Source organism: Manis pentadactyla, chromosome 4 (assembly GCF_030020395.1).
Source record: "Manis pentadactyla isolate mManPen7 chromosome 4, mManPen7.hap1, whole genome shotgun sequence".
In the NCBI taxonomy this organism is placed as follows: Eukaryota; Metazoa; Chordata; class Mammalia; order Pholidota; family Manidae; genus Manis; species Manis pentadactyla.
Window position 1 is genome coordinate 40,032,113 of NC_080022.1, and position 13,001 is coordinate 40,045,113.

A 13,001-nucleotide genomic window follows, 5' to 3' on the forward strand; every position below is an offset into this window, starting at 1 on the left:
AGGAGGTGAAAACTGTGACAAGAGGTGCTTCTGTTCTTGAAGCATAACTTGAAAACTCCCTCCAGAATCAGAATTCCAGTGTATTTTCATGGCTCAGAGACCTTCTGGCAGGCCAGGGTACTCAAGGTCCCAGAGGGACTCCGGGCCATCTCCCTCTCTAGACCACCTCACCCACTCTACCCACCACCTTCTCCAGGGGCTCCATTAACCAGACACATTTGCTGCGAAGCAGAAAGTGGTACTGCACCAGGAAGAGAGGAGTGGCACAGCCCAGGGCCCACCCCCAGCCTCTGGAAGCACCCCCTCCCTGTTTCTTCTCGGGGCCTCCACTATTTGGGACACACCCTGGCACTTCTGGTTCCTAGAGCTCTCCAAAGGCAAAGATTGGGCTCTGTGCCCCCATGACATAGTACTTAGAGAGCAGTTTCTTTCCCTCAGTGTCCATGAAGTCTCCCATAGCATGTAAATAACTCATAAAATGTACCCCTTTTATTATGTGAGGAAACTGAGGCCTAAGGTGATGGCCGCACAAGGCAGTTCACTGATGCTTGGTGTGGTTGCAGGCATGCCAAAACAGAGACTTGGCCAAGTCACCTCACTGCTCTGGGCCTCAGTGTCTCCATCTGTAGAACAAGGATAGGTAGACCTTCTGTAGCTAGACGTGCTCAGAAATGAGAGAAGCACTGTGCAGACCAAGCTGGGAAGATGATGATTCCCATGTGGGATGCTGCATCCTGCTAAGGCCTCTGCACCCACCTCTGGAAATACAGAAAGGCTCCTGGTCTCCATACCTGGTTCCCCCTTCATATGCTTCTACTTGATCCCCCAAAACACAGAGGAAAATGTTTCAGTAAGACTTTCCTTGTTGCCAACCCCTCAGAAAAGACCTATGCAAATGTTACCAATGTGTGCTCAGGTACGGCATCTAACATTTCCAGGGGCCTGGAGACCTGAGTCCAGAGGGGCAGGCTCCATTCTGAACCTGTAGGATGCCTACATTTCCTAACTCTGGGATCTCAGACTGTCAGGCTCGTGCAGGCCCACGTATTATGGAGTGGACTCTGGCCAGAGCTTGGAGGTGAGGTTCACCTCTCCTCTGAAGCCCATCTGGCCGCTGGGACCGGGGGCCTTCTCTGGGTTCCCATGGCTCCTGGAAATCCTCAAGCATTGACCATCCTGCCCTGAAATTGGTGGCCCAGCTCAGCCTGGGAGTTCTGGGCTAAAAGTAGATGCTGAGAACCCTATGTTTAACAAAAAGCCTAAATGATAAATGAATGAGTCAAAGCTGACCTGAGCAACATGAGCAAGGGGTACTTAAATAGTACTTCAATTAAATGCCTGATGAAAATCCATGGTGGGAAAAATACTTGCTTTGAAGATAGATCATGTTATATAGTAGCTATGAGACTAGGCAAATGATCTAAGCTAAGGCTTAATGTATCAGTGTATGGAAATAGGGGTAGTTTTTTCCTCCTCAGAGGGTAGCTTTGTAGTTGGCTCACTCACATAACATGTACTGTCCATGCCCTGGGCCAGGCCCCATAGGGACAGACCTGTTATGGTCTATATGGGGATATTTCTGTGCAAAGAATCACAACAATATAGTAAGTGCTTTGCTAGGGGCAAACATAGGGTTTAGAAGAGGCCCCCTAACTTGCCCTGGGGATTCTGTGAGGCTTCCTGGAAGGGAAGTGGTGGAATGGAGTGATGACAGCTTGAATTCTGGATCCAAACTGTCTGCATTTGAATCCTGGCTCCTTAGATTCAAACTGTGTGACCTTGGGCAAATTACTTACTACCTTGTGCCACAGTTTGCTCACCAACGAAGTGGGGGATAGCTCCTGGTTCTTGTGAGAAGTGAGAAGATAAAGTGAAGCACTTAGAGCCTGGCATACAATAAACACATGAATGTTCACTGTATTATCAACAGGCATTTTTCAAGCACTTTACACAGTGCTAGGTCTATGCTGAGGGATAAAACAACAAGTCAGATTGACACAGACCTTCATGGAGTTTATACCTTAGGCAAAATCTGAGGTGAGTCTTGAGCTAAAATTGCCCCTTTTCTAAGGAGAATTTGAGAAGAGGACACAGGAAGGAACTCAGGGGCTGCTGACATCTCACAAGCAAGCAGAGGCAGGAAACCTGCAGAGGAGACAGGGGGCACCTTTCAGAGATGTGGGAGGAAAATCTAGAGACCTGCAGTGTCCTAGAAGGCAAGGGGAATGTGTCTGATAATTTTTATCATCTGTGGGTGAGACGTTATAGCTACTGAAGCAGCTCAGGGAAGGGGGCCTCATCAATGAGGAAAAGCAGAGCAGGTAGGTACAAGCTTTGGGCTCAGATCCAGAGTGGAAGCTCGCCTTCTCTCTAGCCATGTTTCTCTGGGACAATGACATTTCTCTGAGCCTCAGTTTTCCTAACTGCAAAATAAGGATACTAATAGTGACCTCAGAGGATGAGTCTGAGGGTTTGGTGTGGGGAGACAGAGTGCATAAAGCCCCTCACATTGTGCAGGGCTCATCCAGGTACTCAATACCAGTTCCTTTACTCTTTGCCTTCTCAGCAGCTCCAGTTGGTTTTACTCCAGCTCCAATTAACCAACAGCTTCAGTAACCACTGGGTGCATGACTTCTTTGTGCCAGACCCAGGGTTGGCTCTGGAAACAAGCAGATGATTACAGTCTGGTTTCTGTTCTCACAATGTTTCCATGAGCTGCATGTTAGAGATGGAAATGACCAGTTTATTAGCACATGGACATTATTATTTCTTTGTTTAAATTCAGTTAGTAAGTCCAAATTTACTGTGTGTTTACTATGTACTTGTCATTTTGCTAGGCCTTGAGGATATGAAGCGACTCAGACCCTTCAGGGGCTCACAGCTTGGGAGTGGTGGTGGGAAGGACCTGAGAGCTGAGAGTTACAGTGCAGTGATCCAGTGCCACGAGGAGGGCAGCACAGGGCTCGAGATGCACAGCACAGGCACCTCATCTGGAGGACGTGTGGAGGGTGGCAATGGGCAGGGAAATTATCTTGGAGGAGGTAAAGTCAAAACTAAAGGAGAAGGCTGGCTGGGATGGGTGGTAGGAGATTCATGGTGATGGAAGATGTGTAGCTCAGGATATGTGATGAGGGTGTGGCTGGAGATACAGATGGGGAAGGAGGTAGGGGCCTCCAGATGACAGGACTTTTAAATCCAAGACAAAGTTTGAATTTTATTTGGAGGGCAATGGGAAACCTTTGCAGGGATCAAAGTAGGGGTGGGGCATGGTAAGACAGGTGTTTTAGAAAGCTCTCTCTGGCAGCTGTGTGGAGACAGATGCAGAAGAGAAGGAATTGGAGAAAGGGGGATCAGTTAGGATGTGGTTTTACAATCCAGATAAGAGACGATGAAGGTCTGAAGGGAAGAAATGTCAGTGGGTAACAGATGAAGGGGCTGGGATTATGGGAACTTGGTGAGGTAGAAGCTACAGGATCCTTCTTGAATCACTGTACATGCTTAAAAATAAAAGACATTGCTTAAATTTTGGCTCCTGACACATGGGGGAGTAATTATGGAGAGTCGAGTTTTCTATAAAAACTGTGGCTTTATTCCTTTCTGCATCCACCAACATTTAAAAAATAGTTTTTACTGTAATTATTGTTTGAAATGTCTTGTTCATATGTCAGACTTTCCTTGAAGGTGGCACTACATTGTCATAAACATATCAGGAACTTTGGAGTCAAAGCTCAGGGTCCCAAACTCTACTATCATCTTTATTAGCTGTGGAGCTCAGGCAAGTCATTTCACCTCTTTGAGCCTGTTGCCTCTTTAAAATGGGGTCAAGATCACCCAGCCAGCAGGGCTGTTGTGGGTTTACAGAAGGTAATGGTTGTAATGCTCCAAGCACAGCCCTGGGCACATCCTAAGTGCTCAGCAAGTTAGTCTTCTCTTCCTTCATCCTTCCCTTGATGCCCCAGGATTATCCTGTGGACACCGGGAACTGTGACTCTTTGTGTAGGGCTCTCTGACCTTCTGGACGGGCCTTTCAAGCAGTGCTCCTGGACTTCTTGTGTCTGCTTTTCCCATTTTCTGTGTCCTCCCTCACAAATCACCACTTCTCACTGCTATTGTCACCCCTTCTCCTTTCCTTTCATAACCCCATGTGACTTTGTAGACCAGATAATAGCTATTCTGCTTTGCACGTTAACTGTTAAATGTTAATTCATTTAGTCATAACAACCTTATCAACCAGCACTGTTTTTTATCGCGTTCGCTCCTTGTGGCGGTGACGACAGCGATACGTACACAGACCTGGTTCACTTCAGTTCTTTATTGTTGCTCGGAAGGTCGGGAGAAAGGTGAGTGAGAAGAAGCAACAGCCGGAGGGAGCGAGTGAGAGGAAGAATGAGAGGAGAGAGAGAGAGAGAGAGAGAGTCCTTCTCTTTCTTGCTTATGCCTTATATAAAGGAAGCTGGCCTATGGTGATCAAGATCATGCGTGACCTTTAAGCTGATTGGTAGCATGCCTTCTGCATGAGTTGAGCACGAGCGCAGAAGCATGGGGCAAGCCTATAGGAGCAACTTCCTTATGCTAATGCCACCAAACCAGGAAGGGTGGCACCCAGGAAGTGGGCGCCATCTTAGGGCGTTGGTCAGCTACAGTGGAAGGGCAGTGTTCAGCCAGAGTGGGACTCAGCCTCGGCCGTAGGCCGGCCCCTACATCTCCCCCTTTTTTGTTTTTTAACACAATGAGGCTCGGGGACCATGCCTGTCTTAGGTTGTCAGGGAGGCGCAGCATCCTTACCCGTCATAGGGCAACAGACAGCTAAGGTCTGTGCCCTGTCTTAGGTTGGTATGCGTACCTCCTGATCTTACCCGTCTTTGACTACTGGTCCAACATATTGAGCCACACCCTAGGGGAGATGCCTTCCTCTATAGCTGCCATGGTCTGCACCAGAGCCATCCGCACTTCCCGATGTTGCCGTTGCATGGAACAGACTTTTCTCCCAAGTAGGAGAAGACCTACAAGGAGTAATATACCCATAACACCCATGCCTGACCAGGCTTTGGTGGCATTTAGCACGGCTTCAGCAAACTGAGCTACAGACAGCGCCTCTACCTTTTGGGAACTAACATTCAATATTTCTAGCTGTAGCTGAGTGGTGAGCACATACAGATTGGCAGCTTTAGAGAGGTTATGAAAAGGAATGCCAGTAACACATAGCTGTCAAAGGGCAGATATGGGAGATTAAGTGTACTATTGGTAGAGAAAAAGGCGGGAAAGGTATGTGCAGTTTCAGTCACTGGGAGTGGTAGAGGCCAAGCCTTCACCAGACCCCATAGTTCTCTGGGTTCCGCTATCGCCTGCTGAAGGATCAGTAGCAGGATCAGCATCAGTGGGGTCGGCATCTCGCACTTCCGGTTCTGGTCTTGCTACTCTCCGTGTCAGGCGTTCAGGCACCCAGATGGGATTGTTTCGGTCCTGTGGGAAAACACAAACAGAGCCTCGGTTCCAGATTAACACTGGATCCGGGCCTTTCCATGATCCTTCCAATACATCCTTCCACATAACTGCGGGCGTGTCTTTAGGCCTGGAACGGCGATTATGACGCTCTGCTGCACTGTGGCCATCTTTGTCCAATGTCAAAAAATTTAAATGATGTTAAGTTTGTCTCTGGGGGATCTGAAGTCTGCCCCTATTCCCCCTTTTTGTTTATAGAGAGCATTTTTAAGGGTCAGGTTGGTGCGCTCTACCACGCCTTGCCCTTGAGGGTTGTAGGGAATACCTGTGGTGTGGGTGATATCCATTATCCTTAAAAATCTAAGAAAGGATTGGGATGTATATGCTGGTCCATTATCAATTTTTACATGCTTGGGCTTTCCCCAGGCCGAAAATGCCTGAAGGCAGTGAGTTATGACATCTCTAGTTTTTTTCCCCTGTATGGCAAGAGACGAAAATGATGCCTGAGCAGGTGTCAACAGACACATGAATATATTTCATCTTGCCAAACTCTGGAATATGAGTGACATCCATTTGCCAAATGTGATTGGGTAGTAGTCCCTTTGGATTGACTCCCTCTGAAACGGTGGGTAAGAGTGTAACACACCATTTACAACTTACTACTATGGCTCTAGCTTGGTCTCTAGTAATATTATATTTTAAGCGAAGGATGTTTGAATTCACATGAAATTGTTTGTGAAATTGTGTGGCTTGTTCTGCATGGTCAAATATCACTGAGATGTTAGACTCACGGGTCAGGGCATCGGCACGTCTGTTTCCCTCAGCAATGGGTCCTGGGAGGGAAGTGTGGGCTCTTACATGTCCAATAAAGAAAGGTGTTGATCGATCCCAGATCAGTTGTTGTAGCTTCTAAAAATACTGGCAACGGGGGAAGACTGGCTAATATAACTTACATTCTCTAAGATGGACACAGCATTCACTACATACTGACTATCTGCTAAAAGGTTAAAAGGTTCCTGTGAGAAAAGTGTAAAGGCTTGTGCTACAGCCAACAGCTCTGTTTGTTGGGCTGAAGTGGTTGGAAAACTGAATGTCCAAGATTGGTCACCAGTGACCACAGTCCCGATGCCATTCTTTGACCCATCAGTGAACACCACCTTAGCCTTGGGTATGGGATTACATCTTGTGTTTTTAGGAAAGATGATGGGATTAGAGAGGCAGAACTGTAGCCAAGGATGTTTTGGGTAGTGGTTTTCAAAGGAAGCATTGGTGATGGTGTAAGCAACAGCCCATGCATCACAGCATGCAGTAAGACATTCAATCTGCTCAGCAGTATAAGGTGTTATTATTATGTTTGGGGGAATCCCAAATGTTTTTATAGCTGTCCTGATTCCCTTGATGATCAAATCAGCTATACTCTGAGGATACAATCTTAATGTTTTTCCTGGAGAGTGGGCCAGATATACCCAGAGAATTGGCCCTTCCTGCCAAAGTACCCCTGTTGGGCTATTATTACTGGGTATCACTATAAGGAATAGCAATTTGCCATAGCCTATTCTATCTACCTGGACAAGCTGCAAGCGGGATTGGACTAGGCTCAAGGCTTCCTTGGCTTGCTTACTGAGAGAGCGCGGAGATGATAAATCAGAATCGCCCTTCAGTGTCTCATATAATGGACAGAGCTCTTCATCTGTAAGCTTTAGGAATGGCCTTACCCAATTTATATCTCCAAGGAGTTTTTGAAAATCATTGAGGGTGCTTAGATGATCTGTTCTTATGATCACTTTTAATGGTCTAACAATAGTATCTTCCAATTTTATTCCTAAATACTGTTTGGTACAAGTTACCTGTACCTTTTCTGGTGCTAGTTCTAAGCCCCATTGTTTAAAATGTTCTTGCAAGAAGCAGAGGCCTTCTTCTACTACACTGTTCCTTTCATGACATAAGAGAATATCATCCATATAATGATAGATAATCACTTCAGGGAACCTTTTTCTAACTTCTGCCAGGGCCTTATGTACAAACAATTGGCACATAGTAGGGCTATTCGCCATGCCTTGTGGCAACACCTTCCATTCATACCGCTCATCTGGGTGACCATGATTGACGGCTGGTACCGTGAAGGCGAACCTTTTACAATCCTCAGGATGAAGAGGGATGGAAAAGAAACAATCTTTGATATCTATTACAATGGTCTTCCAATCTTTTGGCAGGGCCATAGGCAATGGTAAACCTAATTGTACTGATCCCATGAGAATCATCTGATTATTTACAGCTCTTAGATCATGCAGCAATCTCCATTTTCCTGATTTCTTTCTTATGACAAATATGGGTGTATTCCATGGGGAAGTAGAACTTTGAAGATGTCCTGCAGCAATTTGCTCTTGCACTAATGTGTGGGCTGCTTCTTTTTTCTCTCTGGTAAGGGGCCACTGAGGAACCCACACGGGCTCCTCTGATCGCCATTGTATTTTTAGTTCTTGTCTGTCCTCAATGGCCCCGAGGAAAAACCCAGTCCTGGGCCTCCAATCCTACTGGGTACCACTCCTGAGAGCGGGATGGGTGTCTCTCTGCCAGTCAAGTTTTTTCCTATGCCTCTGGTCCCTGTATGGCCCTGCTTCCTCATAATGGACTTTGCCTGATTACTATAGAAGGTTTCTGTTGGTAGTTTAAGATTCATCTGGGTCAGTATGTCTCTTCCCCAGAGAGACACCGGTATGTTCAGCACATAAGGTTGAACCACTCCCTCATGTCCCTCCGGGTCCTTCCAGGGGAGTGTGGCAGCACTACATAATGGGGCTTGAGCTATGCCCAGCCCTCTTAAAGTCTGAGCAGCTCGGTTTAGAGGCCAATCTTCCGGCCACTCATCTTCCCTTATAATGCTACGATCTGCCCCTGTGTCTAATAGTCCTAAGAAGTTCCTATCTCTAATCTTCAGGACAAGCATAGGCCTGTCTCCCAGCTCCATTGTGAAACAGGTCAGAGGGGCCCCAGATGATCCAAATCCTGATTGACCTCTTTTCATGTTTTTATGTCCATATTGTCTATGCTTACTAGGAAGCATAAGAATTTGAGCAATGCGGTCTCCAGAATTGATGGCTGTAACGCCTCTTGGGGAGGAGACCATAATCTTTACTACTCCCTCATAATCTGGGTCAATAACTCCTGGGTGTACTATCAATCCTGCTTTGGTTGTGGAACTCTGGCCCAATAGGAGTCCCACTGTATCCTTAGGTAATGGACCTTTAAAATCTGACTCTACTAACTGGACCCCCATCTCGGGTGTCAATACGAGTCTGGTGGTGGCACGGATGTCCACTCCTGCGCTCCCTGCGGTGGCTCTCCTTGGTTCTTCAACTCCAAGCTGGATCCTTGATCTGTCAGATGAAAATGTGTCCTGGGAATTTGTTGGATCACCCCATACATTTGAGGGCCCTGAGGTGGGGGGCCCGGCCTCCCGATTTTTGCCTGCTGCGGGGGTAGTGGGCGTCCCTCCACATCTACTACTGATCTGCACTCTCTTGCCCAATGGTTTCCTTTTCTACATCTGGGACATAATCTTGGTTGTGGTTTGATGTTGGTCACACTGGCTCCTCCTCCGCCTAATTTCGGGCAATCTCGCTTTAAATGACCCATCTGCTTGCAATGGAAGCATGCCCCGGGAGGGGTAGCCCTGCTGCGCGCTTTTTGCAGTCCCTGAGTTATGGCGGCAGCCATTACCTGCCCTTGCACTACAGTGTCATCGATGTCCTTGCAAACTTTGATGTAGGTATTTAACTCTTTATTTTTCCAAGGCCTGATGGCCTCTTTACACCATTTATTTGCTTGCTCATAGGCCAACTGTTTTACTAGGGGCATTGCTGTGTCAGCATCTCCAAATATTCGGCCTGCAGTTTGCATCAGTCTCGCCAAGAAGTCTGCATAAGGCTCATTTGGTCCTTGCAGTACTTTAGATAATTGGCCCTGTAAATCACCAGAGCCCTGGAGCATTTTCCAGGCCCTGATTGCTGCTGTAGCTACTTGCAGATATACTGCAGGCGGAAAATTTACCTGATTATGTTGTCCTAAATAGGGTCCTGTGCCCATTAGCATATCTAAGTTCCACTGATTATTTCCTGCGGCGAGGTTATGCTGGGCAGTGTCTTGTGAATATTCCGCCCACGCAGTCTTAAAGATCAAGTACTGACCTCCAGAGAGGCATGCCCTGGCTACGTTAGCCCAATCATCTGGTGTTAGATTCTGAGTGGCTAATGACTCCACTATGGCCACAGTGAACGCTGCTTGCACTCCATAGGTGGTGGCAGCTTCCTTTAGGCTTTTTACAAGCTTAAAATCTAGGGCTTGATGGTATCTTTGCTGGGTGTTTGGATCTTCTATTACTGGGAAGGCTGCATTCCCCTCCATGGTTAGCCATTCCCTCCATCTATTCTTGCCCATTTGTTCTTGGCACCCCTGGCCACCACAACATGAGTAACTCTGGTAAAGGGGTGGCTCTGCTCTATAGGTTGGAGAGCAAAATGGATGATTTGGGGCGGTTGGCACAATCTCTTCTACCTTACTGCTCTTATTGGGGAGAGGGGCCGAACTAGTCTCTCCTTCCTCTCTGCTTTTTCTCAGTTGGCTCAGTGAGGGGTACAATGTGGGCCAATGTCCTCTCTGAGCAGCCCTAGCCTCTAACTCTTCTCCTGATAATTCTTGGTCCTCTTCCTCATCAGAGGACCCCCCCTGTGTAGATCCTCTTTCAGATGCTCTCGCAGAGGCTCTTTCTTCTTTCACTTCCTCAAGAACCTCCTCTCCTTCCCTTATGGCCTCTCTACAACTAGGTTTATTCTCCTTTAGGCAGCTCCTAACCAGCCCCCATATGGGGAGCGTCCCAGCCGGGAGCGGCTCCCTGCGATCTGCGTTGCGCAGATCCTCGCCTAACTTTTCCCACACGGGGGTAGTGATTCTTCCTGCATCTAGGAACCACGGAGCATGCTTCTCTACCGTGTGGAGGAAAGCCCTTGCGGTTTTTGTTTTTAATGGTGTTCCGTTGGCCCTCAGGAGTGCTCTCAAAGGCTCTTCTACTCTCAGTCTAGACCCTTCAGACCCCATGTTAATAGTGAAGAGATTAAGATATACTCCTGATGTCTATAGGTAGGGGGTACTCTTATCACTAATTTACATTCGTCGCTATACCACGAACTTTCCTTGCTTCGTCGCTATCCCGCAAACTTTCACTGGTGCCCTTACTTCATCTAACATACTTAGCAACAACAAACACAATAATAAGCACAAGGATGAACAAGACGAACAGACAGAATAGAAATCCCCACCTCGGCTGCTTACTTTCGTTTTGCTTGTTGATCCACTCACCCTCCTCTTTCGAGGTGCCCTCCCGAACAATCCTTCAGAATGGAGTCCACTGGTACTGCTTCAGGGTAAGAAGCTCTATGGCGTCCGTGTCCGCCAGTTTCTCCGCTGGGTAGCTGGAGAAAAATTCCTGGGTTTCGGCTCCAGATTTCGCGTTTGCTCCTTGTGGCGGTGACGACAGCGATACGTACACAGACCTGGTTCACTTCAGTTCTTTATTGTTGCTCGGAAGGTCGGGAGAAAGGTGAGTGAGAAGAAGCAACAGCCGGAGGGAGCGAGTGAGAGGAAGAATGAGAGGAGAGAGAGAGAGAGAGTCCTTCTCTTTCCTGCTTATGCCTTATGTAAAGGAATCTGGCCTATGGTGATCAAGATCATGCGTGACCTTTAAGCTGATTGGTAGCATGCCTTCTGCATGAGTTGAGCACGAGCGCAGAAGCATGGGGCAAGCCTATAGGAGCAACTTCCTTATGCTAATGCCACCAAACCAGGAAGGGTGGCGCCCAGGAAGCAGGCGCCATCTTAGGGCGTTGGTCAGCTACAGTGGAAGGGCAGTGTTCAGCCATAGTGGGACTCAGCCTCGGCCATAGGCCGGCCCCTACAGTTTTTATCTCCATTTTATAGCTAAAAAGCTGAGACACAGGAAGTGAAGACTTCCCAATGGCCCGCTACCAGTAAGCGGAGGGAGGGCTTGGACCCAGATGGTATGGTTCTAGAGGCTGTTCTCAGCCACACATTATATTACCTTTCAAAACGGAGAACCACAACTAATAGACCAAAGACTGGAGAGCAAGCCTTTTTTATTGCTATTTCCTTTCAGACCAAATTTTCAAAATGCAGTAGGAGGAGCTATCTGGACAGTTGGGGTTATTAAGGCAGGTTATTTGTGACAAGGGAGCAGTAAACACAGAGGGAGATTCAAGGCGGGAGAGACAGTTGCGGCACCTCACCCTCTTCGGGGGTTGTAGCTTTCTTTTAGATAAAAATAGGACCTGAGGGCTGTGCAACACAGGAAAGACAAGTAGTGATTCTACAGCATCTTCCTACGCTGATGGACAGTGACTGTAATGGGGATTGTGGGGGGGACTTGGTGAAGGGAGTCTAGTAAACAAAATGTTCCTTATGCAATTGCAGATTAATGATACCAAAAAAAAAAAAAATTGGGCCTGAAGAAAAAAAGAATGGACAGATGCAACTTCCCAAATGATCGCATGTTGTTTACATGATGTAAGTGGTGGTTTTGAATTTTCTGGCCTCGCTAGAGCCATTGAGAATCTGATGAATAGATTCCCTTTCTAGAAAAGTCACATTTAATTTTGTATATAACTGAAGGGGATTCCAAGATCCATTCTTGGACATGAAATTTAGAGATTACAGAAGAGCTGTGGACTTGATAATCAGAGCCCAGGGTGTGATGTGAGTCCTGACATTCTTCTGCTGACATTCTGTGTGACTTCAGGCAAGGCGCTACCCTCTAGGTCCCAGTGCAGAAGTGGTATGCTTGTCAGTGCCCTGCTTGCCTCACTGCAATGGTCTGCAATGGTGACTGTGGAAGGTGTGGTAAACTGCCAAGTGCTATCTGAATGTTATCAAGACAGTGAGGTTCAGAGAAGCTACTCACCTTAAGGTCACACAGCCATTAAGTGGAAGAACAAAAGTTCAAACTGGAAGATACTGAAGTCTTCGGAGAGAGAGTGTGTGTGGATTACCCTCCAAGAATTTTAAAAAGGATCAGAAGAGATAATGAACGTGAAAGCGTCACATAGATTGTAGATTGCAATGCTGGGCGAGTTACACCTGGACTGAATTTAGGATTCTATGTCCCATCCATCTGTGGGATCCAGGACTGGGTGGATGAGGGGCTGAGGGGGATGGCAGAAGCATATTGATTAGTGATGTTGCTCATGGAGACAATTAAGGTCTTCGCCGTCATCCAGCTGAACATCTGTACTTTTGGGGAAATCTGGCAGAGCTTGGCAGCATCTGTAAAATCCATCCCGTTGACCAGCACACCCAGGTCAGCATGGCTAGCTTTGGGAATAGCAATTTTAATGTAACTGCAAACTTAACGTTTCTAATGTCACCAAGTAAAAGTCACAAAACCTAAATCCTATTCTCCTACATTAAAAATGAAATATTCCATATAAGATGCTATCATATGGCTCAGACTTTGGATGCTTACAATTCAGAGATGAATACCTCTGTTTCAT